The following is an 8113-nucleotide window of genomic DNA, read 5'->3' as shown; positions in this document are numbered from 1 at the left end:
AAAAAAAAGAAAAGAAAGAAAAAAACATTTTCCATTATATTACCCCTCTTTATTCAAGAATAAAAGACTAAATTTGCTCTTAGGTTGACTTGGGAGTTCTCAACATGGAGAAATCTAAGGTAGGCATTTAGAACATTGTATACGCAAAAGTAGTCTGAAATTATTTGGTAGCACAAAATATTTCAATACTCAATTTAAATTAGGGGGGCTGGTGAGATGGCTCAGTGGTCTAAAGCACCTACTTAGAACAAACTAAGCTAAACAAAGCACAGGGAACGCGGTTCAATCCCCCACCACCACATGCCAGCCAGCCCCGCCCCATGGTGGGCTGAGCTGGCCACACACACACACACACACACACACACACATAAATTAAAAAAAAAAATTAAAGTAAAAATAAAAATTAGGATGGTAGAGGTATGCATTCCTGTAATACTAACTTTTGCAAAGGCTGAGGTAGGAAGATTGCAAGTCCCTGTCTCAAACATTTTTTTAAAGGGTTGGGAATGTAGCTCAGTAGTAGAGTACCCTTGGGTTCAGTTATCAATACCACTACCTCCAAAACAAAGAACATTATAGTTTTCCTATGGATCAGTGAAGGGATGGCTACATTTTAAATTTAAAGATTTAGTAAGAAGCTGCATGTGGCAGCACACGCCTGTAATCCCAGAATTCAGGAGTCTCAGGCTGCATGTTCCCTACAAATTTGGGGACAGCTGAGGCTACATGGTGAGTTCAAGGCCAGCTTGGATTACATAGTGAGTCCCTGTCTTTAAAAGCCAAGAATATGGATTTATAAAGTATGTGCTCAGTATGTCAAAACTGTAAATGTAAAGAATATACAGTGAGCACAGCAACATCATTCACCACAGCTGCACAACAGAAACAACTCAAATTTCCACCAGTGACAGAGTGGACAAATGCTAATACGGGATACAATGGGCTTTTACTAGTTTCACAAGAGACTAAAACTACTGTTCATTTATATGTGAGATGAATTATCACTGCTCTCAACAATGTGGGTGCAGCTTATAAGAACAGTGCAGAGCTAAGGATGGCAGACACAAACAAATACATACTGCATTCTGCTTACAGAAGGTTCTGAGAGGCTGGGGATGCAGCTAAGTGAGAGAACACAAGTCTGGCATGCAGGAGGCCTTGAATTCAATCCCCAGCACCAAAGAACAAACAAAAAGACAACAACAACAACAAAAGTTCCAAAACCAAGACAGAATTATGGTGATAGAATTCAAAAGAGTGAAGACCTTCCGGACAGCAGTAACCCAGAAAGGATGTGAGGTTTCTGGGACTTCAGGACTCTTTCTTAGCTGGACATGGTGGTACATGCCCACAGTCCCAGCCACTGGGGAGGCTGAGGCAGGAAGATCGATAGAGCCCAGGAATTCAATACCAAACTGGGTAATATACTGAAATTTCAAAAGAATCTGTTTCTTATTCTAGGCACTGAGTAAACAGAGATAATTCATTCAACTGATTGCACAGAAAAAAATTTCACTGGTGCATACACCATGATTTTTCTACTTTTCTATGTGTACTTTGATTAAAATTTTACTTTGAAAAGAAGTATAGAGTCGGGCACGGTGGCATATGCCTGTAATCTCAGCACCCAGGAAGGTGAAGCAGAAGCATCACTATGAATCTGAGGCCAACCTGGGCGGGCTACACAGTGAATTCAAGGCCAGCCTGGAACACATATAGAAGCCCTGTCTCAACTGAAAAACAAAACCAAACAACAACAAAAAAGAAAACAAGTATATAGTGAAATATATACCTCCAACCAGGTTCTTCCATGCCTGATTTAATTTCCAACAAAAACCACAGTATAGGGGCCAGAGAGATGGCCAGTGGAATAAGCGCTTCCCTGGCAAGCGCCGTGGCCTGAGTTCAATCCCTGGTTCCGCGAAACAAAACAAAACAAAACAAAACAAAACAAAACAAAACAAAACAACAAAAAAAAGAAAAAGAAAACAAAAAACCCCACAGTATTAGGTTTTCAAAGAAACAAATGAGTTCATTACAGTTATTTTATACTACACTTTATAGAACAGTGGCACAGCACCTGCCTAGCACGTGTAAGTCCTGAGTTTGATTCCTATACAAAAAAAAAAGTTTAGACTGTATAGAATAATACTCAAATACACCTATTTTTCCAATAATACAAATAGCAATATATATTCTACACACTCTTTTTTTAAAAAAAAATCAATGGTCTAATTTGGAGATTTTTCCATAGCAATACATAAGATCCTCATTCTCCCGTAACTATGTAATACTGACTCTATCACATGAACATACACTAGTTTATTTAACTAATTATACGCTGATGGACTTTAAAAGTAACTAAGGTTACTTTTGTACTTTTGCTGAGTTCATGTGAATTTAAATGACCCCGTGTACTACAAATATAACCGTGAGAGGCCAGGGCTATAGAGTGCTTTCTCAGAATGCACGAAGCCCTAGGTGAGATCCCAAGTACCAGAGGGAAGAAAGGAAAAATGAGGGGCGCCTCACAATGAGGAACTTTCAGGCAAGGTAAGATCAAACTCTGGTTCTAACTGCACTAATACAGGAACATGCCTGGGCCATTCCAGTCAGTTTTAGGAGCCAATAATGAATAGCACATATGCTCTCCCCTCTATCAGAACAACAATATCAAGCTTACTATGTGTTTCAATGTTCAAAACCACTGATACTAGATTAAAATGATACACTCAGAAGGATGAAAACCATTTACAAGAGCCTTGCTCTAAATCTTGCATTTTGTAGGTCATACATCATAAATTAAAAAAAAAATAGTTGTATTCTACTAATCCCAAGGAATCTCAATCCTAAAAGCTGAAAGGTACATGCTAAAATTTATATTCTTCACTAGCATTAAAAAAAAAAACAACCAAAAGCAAAAACACCCGACACTGTATCTTTATTGCTGCTGTTTTGTTTTTTGAGATAGGGTCTCGCTACGCAGTTCAGGCTGGTCTTGAACTCAGAGTCTGGTCTCAAACACAGGGCGATTCTCTTGTTGTTTTCCCAAAGGACTCCACAGGTACACACCACCACGCCCAGCTGTACATTTGCATTTAACCCCTCACCACCTGTGCACAGTACAGACCAAGAAATCAGAGTACAGAGCCATCCTTCTTTTCTGTATCCCTTCTCTCCCAACAATGCCTTCTCACTACACCCATTAGTTTACTAAAAAACTGACAAGCGCAACCATCTGCTAAACCATTGACTGTAATGAAACATGAAAGAAAAAAAAAGTTAAAAGAGCCCCCGCCCCCCAAAAATGTACTCAGCAAAATGTGTTATAATTAAGGGAAAAATAATGCAATTCAAACAGCCGAATATTGCTTAGCTATTCAGGGCCTGCATAATGCTAGTGCAGGTATTATACACTGTGGCCAAGATTAAGTTTAAGGTGAGTTAAAGACTATTATTTGTCAATCCCTCTTTATCAGCAATCCAGCACTAGTGACTAGTCCACTGATAGGCAAGCCCCCAGGTAGCTCAGTAATAAAAGAAAGTAAGGATTAGTCAATTCCCCGGAGGTAAACCCTAATGTGCTTCTGATGTGTCTGCCTTATCTGCAAAGTCTCCAGGTAACTCTTACAGACTCACAGACTTGTCATGGTGCTTTCCTGCAAAAATAACAATGTAAGTGTGTAGTAACCAAAGAAATTCTATTTTAAAAGTTGTATGCACTGAATAAAACCATTTGGGGCCTTAATTGAATCCACTTTTCAAAGTAATGCCTTAAACTAGAGTTTTTAAAAGAAAAGGTAAATGCTTTTATTTTCATATCACTGCCTTTTTGGCTAAGAACAAGGCTACACAAGCAATCTATGAGCCTAAAGGACAGTGGATAAACTTTAACACGTGAAGCATTTTATCTTTTTCTCCTTCCTCACCAAAGCAAAAGCGCACAAGGCACTCAAATATATAGTCCTAACGATCATGCATAATCAAAATCTCAGAAGAGCAGTAGAAATTATATAAAAAACTGTTCATAAGTATTTTTTAAATCAAACATAACTGCTATATAAACAAACACATTAACTAAAATAAGCAACTGATGTCTCCACTGACTCTACCAGGCACTTTATGGCTTGCATTAACCATGAAAATTTACACAAAGCTTTGCACATGATTCAACTCTGGACACAGAACTTGTTGAAATGCATTAATGTCCTAAAACACCCCTTCCACACACCACATAAGCTATGAATAGGCTTAAAGCAAGCATGGCCTGTGAATGTTGTAGAATTTTGAGCTAGGTTTCATCTTTACTAAGTCCAACCAGACAGGGAGTAACTAACAAATCAGAATTGCAACAATGACACTGCACCTGTAGGACTCACATATGCCTCAAGTCATATACTTGCCATTTTTCCCACCCAAATCTGTACAAATGAAAGAATCCCAGGTCATAGCACCTGGCCTCTAATTTTGTCACAAGTTCAAACAATCTGTACCTTCATTCTGGTATGTCCTGTATCCTACCATTTATGGAATTGCTAATATGAACTTGTACAGGAACTGGGCTAGGAGAGCGAATACACCATCTCTAATCCATATAACAAATCTCCATTCTGCTTATGAGGAAACTGAGGGGCCAAGATGACTTGTCCAATGCCATAGAGCCAGTAAGCAAATAGAGCTGGCTTTCTATTTTCAGAAGAACATAGTTTTTTCTGGCTCCAAAGAACCATCTCACTTGACTAAAAGTCACTAACCACAACAGCAGTTTGCCTCTATCAAAGTCAAATCATGTTGTAATTTCTGAAATGGCAACAAAGCTGAGAAAACCATCACATCCACAACAGCAGCACAAAACCTACCACTGCCATCAAGGAGACGCAAGCACCACCTAGCTCCAAAGGCGATGGTTCCAAATACGAAACAATCCACCATTTTTATTATATATTTATTTATTTATTGTCCGCTCTCAACTGACTTTGTAGAACAAGGGAAATGAAACTCATCATATAATCACATTTTCAGTAAGATTACTTAAATCCCTTGAGAAAAGGATTTAAAAAAAACAGTTTACATTATATTACAGTACTTCTTCCATAAGCTTCAGACATTTGAAAACAAAATCACATCAGCACCATTTTTAATCAGCACACACACAGATATACACCCGCAGACTTGGGGAGTCTTTTCTTACCATGCTACAAGCTTACTTCCTATACTCAGAGCAGAAATGGAAGCAGCTCTTGGCCTCAGGAACCAGAGCTCCCTGCCACAGCTGCAGGGAGTAGGTGGTGCCTTCCCTGAGTAGGAGCCGCATCTGAAACCTCCTAAGGGAAGGGTGGCTGGAGATGAGTGTGGAAGACTGGAGCAAGCTGTTGCCGTGCTGCTGGCACCAGCACTCTTTAAGTGGCTCACTGCGATGCGATTGTTCCCCAGCTTCCAAGCTCTGAAGCTGGCAGGGAGAGAATGCTGCTCTCACAGCCACGTGTGTTATGTGATCAGCTGCCCCATGGCGTGTGGGTGTTTACCTAGGTTCCCACTGGTGCAGAGAGGTTTGCAAAGCTAAACCAAGCAGCACACTTGTTCTCTGAGATTTTAATGGTGTGGCCTTAATACTACATTGACAAGGAAAAGTAACAAATTTGCAACTTTTAAATGGTTTGGGTTTAGGACAGGCAAATAATTTCCAGTAGTAAAACTTCAATGTGACATGAAAAAAAAAAATGTAGCCTATAATACAGGCTACTTCAAGCTTATTACTAGGTAACAAAGATGCAACATTTGCAACCTCAGCATGCTTTCAAATTTCATAGGTATACTGTATAATTATTAAAATAAGTACTATTCTGAAGATATGTGAAACAAACTATACAAGTTCTATGCAAGCCTCCTCTTCCAAAATATCTAATGACCAGGACTTTCTTAGATTCTCAGAACAAATAAGGGTCTCAATGGCTTCCTTAAATGAAAAATATGAAAAACTATAAGCTCCTAGAGAGCTGGGGCTCTATTTATTTAATAACTTTCCAACCAGAACACTTATTACAAGTTGGAATAAACGTCTCTTGACTGAGACATCTTGAAAAAACAAGAGCTGAGTGCTGGGTAGTTAAACAAAGATGCCAACATTTATCACCCTACTTATTGATAGAATGGTGCAGTTTCTCCCTATTTCTAGACTCTAAATTTGGAGAAAAAATTCTCTAACTACAAATAAAAATAAAATTTCAATATGGATGATTTTGAAAACACGGTCACTCTTATAAAAGACTTGAAACTAAATTTAACAAAAGCTGAAGAGCTTCATCCTGCAACGTGGAAGTGGAAAGCAGGTGCTCTACTATCACGATGACAAAGCCTTCTTTTAAGAGATCAGATCAACTTCAACCAACACATAAAGATTCCATACAGACATAAAACAACACAGACCTCGCTGTTGAAATTTGCTACATATAGAGTATGGTGCCAGGAATACACAGTATCAATTGGCCTAATTTAAACAAATTATTTCCCCCCTACTTTTAACATTTTCCCAAAGACTCTTACATTTGATCTTCTTTTTACAAAACACAGGAAAATGATATCTTACAAATACCAAACTCACTGCAATCAAAGAATAAAACAGAGATATATAACTAAGCTACTTTGCTGTTCATTGCTCAGGGCTAAAGTAACTCTAATCCAAAAAAAAAAAAAAAAAAAAAAAAAAAAAAAACCAAAAAAAAAAAAAACACCTCAAGTTCCTTTCACTTTTGCTTAACAGATTTTTAACCTCAGGTCCCAGGACCAGCTTCAAGATGACTAGAGCTGCATACAAAATATGTGACTATTTCACCAAGGCGGCCCTGCAGGAAGGGTTAGGAATCACATAGGAAACATTTCCAGAATCGCTAAAACTCAGCAGGGCGCATTTTTAACAAATTATGCTAAAGGTAGTACCTCTCGGAACACATGTGCAAGCTGGCTGGAGATCCCGCATTCCCAGGGCAGCACACCTCCCATGGAGCTGCCACCACACACCCCAACGACAGCAGCTCTCATTTCATTCCTAGGCATACACATGTTGTCAACAAAGCATGTGCCAGTTGCCATTCCCAGAACAATACCGGCCTGGCCATTTCTTTCTTTGTGGAAAGAAATCCACAAACCTTCCTCCCCAGACATTTCCCCATTTCTGCACAAAGCTCTGACCATAGATGTTAAACACTGCAACAAAAAGCGGGAGATTCTCACGCATGCTTCGGATCTAGTTACTAAACTGGGGGAAGCATCACTCAGGTGTGTTCCTGCGTCCACTGGAGATGCACACATGGGAGACACCATGACAGGATGCGTGGACAGCCTGGGGCCACCAAGGCAGACTCAACGCAGGGACATTCTGCATCATGGTTATGGAGAGCACCCTCCTTCAAAGACGGACACATTCCTTTGATTGGCACAAGCCATTTTTGACAATAGATCTGCGATGACAGGGGCTCCTCGGCAATCAGGAAGTGTAAGTGTGTGTGTGTGTGTGTGTGTGTGTGTGTGTGTGTTGTGGGGGAGGGATATGCTAGATGTGATCAAAGACTGGCCCGCTGCAAAGAACAGCATATGGGATCTTAATATATGGGAGACAGACTTGGAGGTGAGGCAGGGGCATCTACTAATTCCACGGGCGACAGCCCTCCAAAATGAATGTTACGTGTAGATATAGCGGGGGTGTCACTACCTTTAGTGTCTCCCATCTGAGACTCCTCTGCAGAGCCTGACTGGACGTGGGGTGAAGACAGGTCCGCAGCAGCCACTGGGCTGAGCGTGGGGCTGCCGGCGGCGGTGTGCATCAGATGCACGCTGGCTCCGGGTGGCACAATACTCCGAGGCTGGGGTCTGGGCGCACCGCGGGCAGGGAGGCGCGGGTGCAACCGCCAGCCCGCTGCAAGGCAGGAGTTCATTCGCAGAGACCGGTCAGCCTCTCCTCGGCCCGCTAACCCGCGCCGCCCGGCCTCCACCAGGCCTCGGGGCCAAACGGCAGCCGGCGCGGGGTCCCGGCGCCAGCTGGGCCGAGGGCAGCGCCCGGGCCTCCTGCGGGGTGGGGGTGCTCTTCTGGCCTAGCGCCCCGCGCCGGCCCGGGCGG

The 8113-nt window shown here is 41.4% G+C and overlaps 1 protein-coding gene across 1 annotated transcript in view; it reads right to left on the bottom strand.

Moving 5' to 3' along the window:
- Znf652 (zinc finger protein 652) overlaps positions 1 to 8050 on the bottom strand; it is a 56796-nt gene extending 48746 nt beyond the window's left edge. The window contains exon 1 of the mRNA XM_023718071.1: positions 7709 to 8050. The gene's annotated coding sequence lies outside the window, so the exon portion shown is untranslated. The remainder of the gene's footprint in view (positions 1 to 7708) is intronic.
- Between the last annotated feature and the right edge of the window lie 63 nt (positions 8051 to 8113).

This window comes from Octodon degus, unplaced genomic scaffold, assembly GCF_000260255.1.
Source record: "Octodon degus isolate 3935 unplaced genomic scaffold, OctDeg1.0 scaffold00056, whole genome shotgun sequence".
In the NCBI taxonomy this organism is placed as follows: Eukaryota; Metazoa; Chordata; class Mammalia; order Rodentia; family Octodontidae; genus Octodon; species Octodon degus.
Note: the sequence above shows the minus strand (reverse complement) of the source record. Positions and strands in the feature narration are given on the sequence as shown.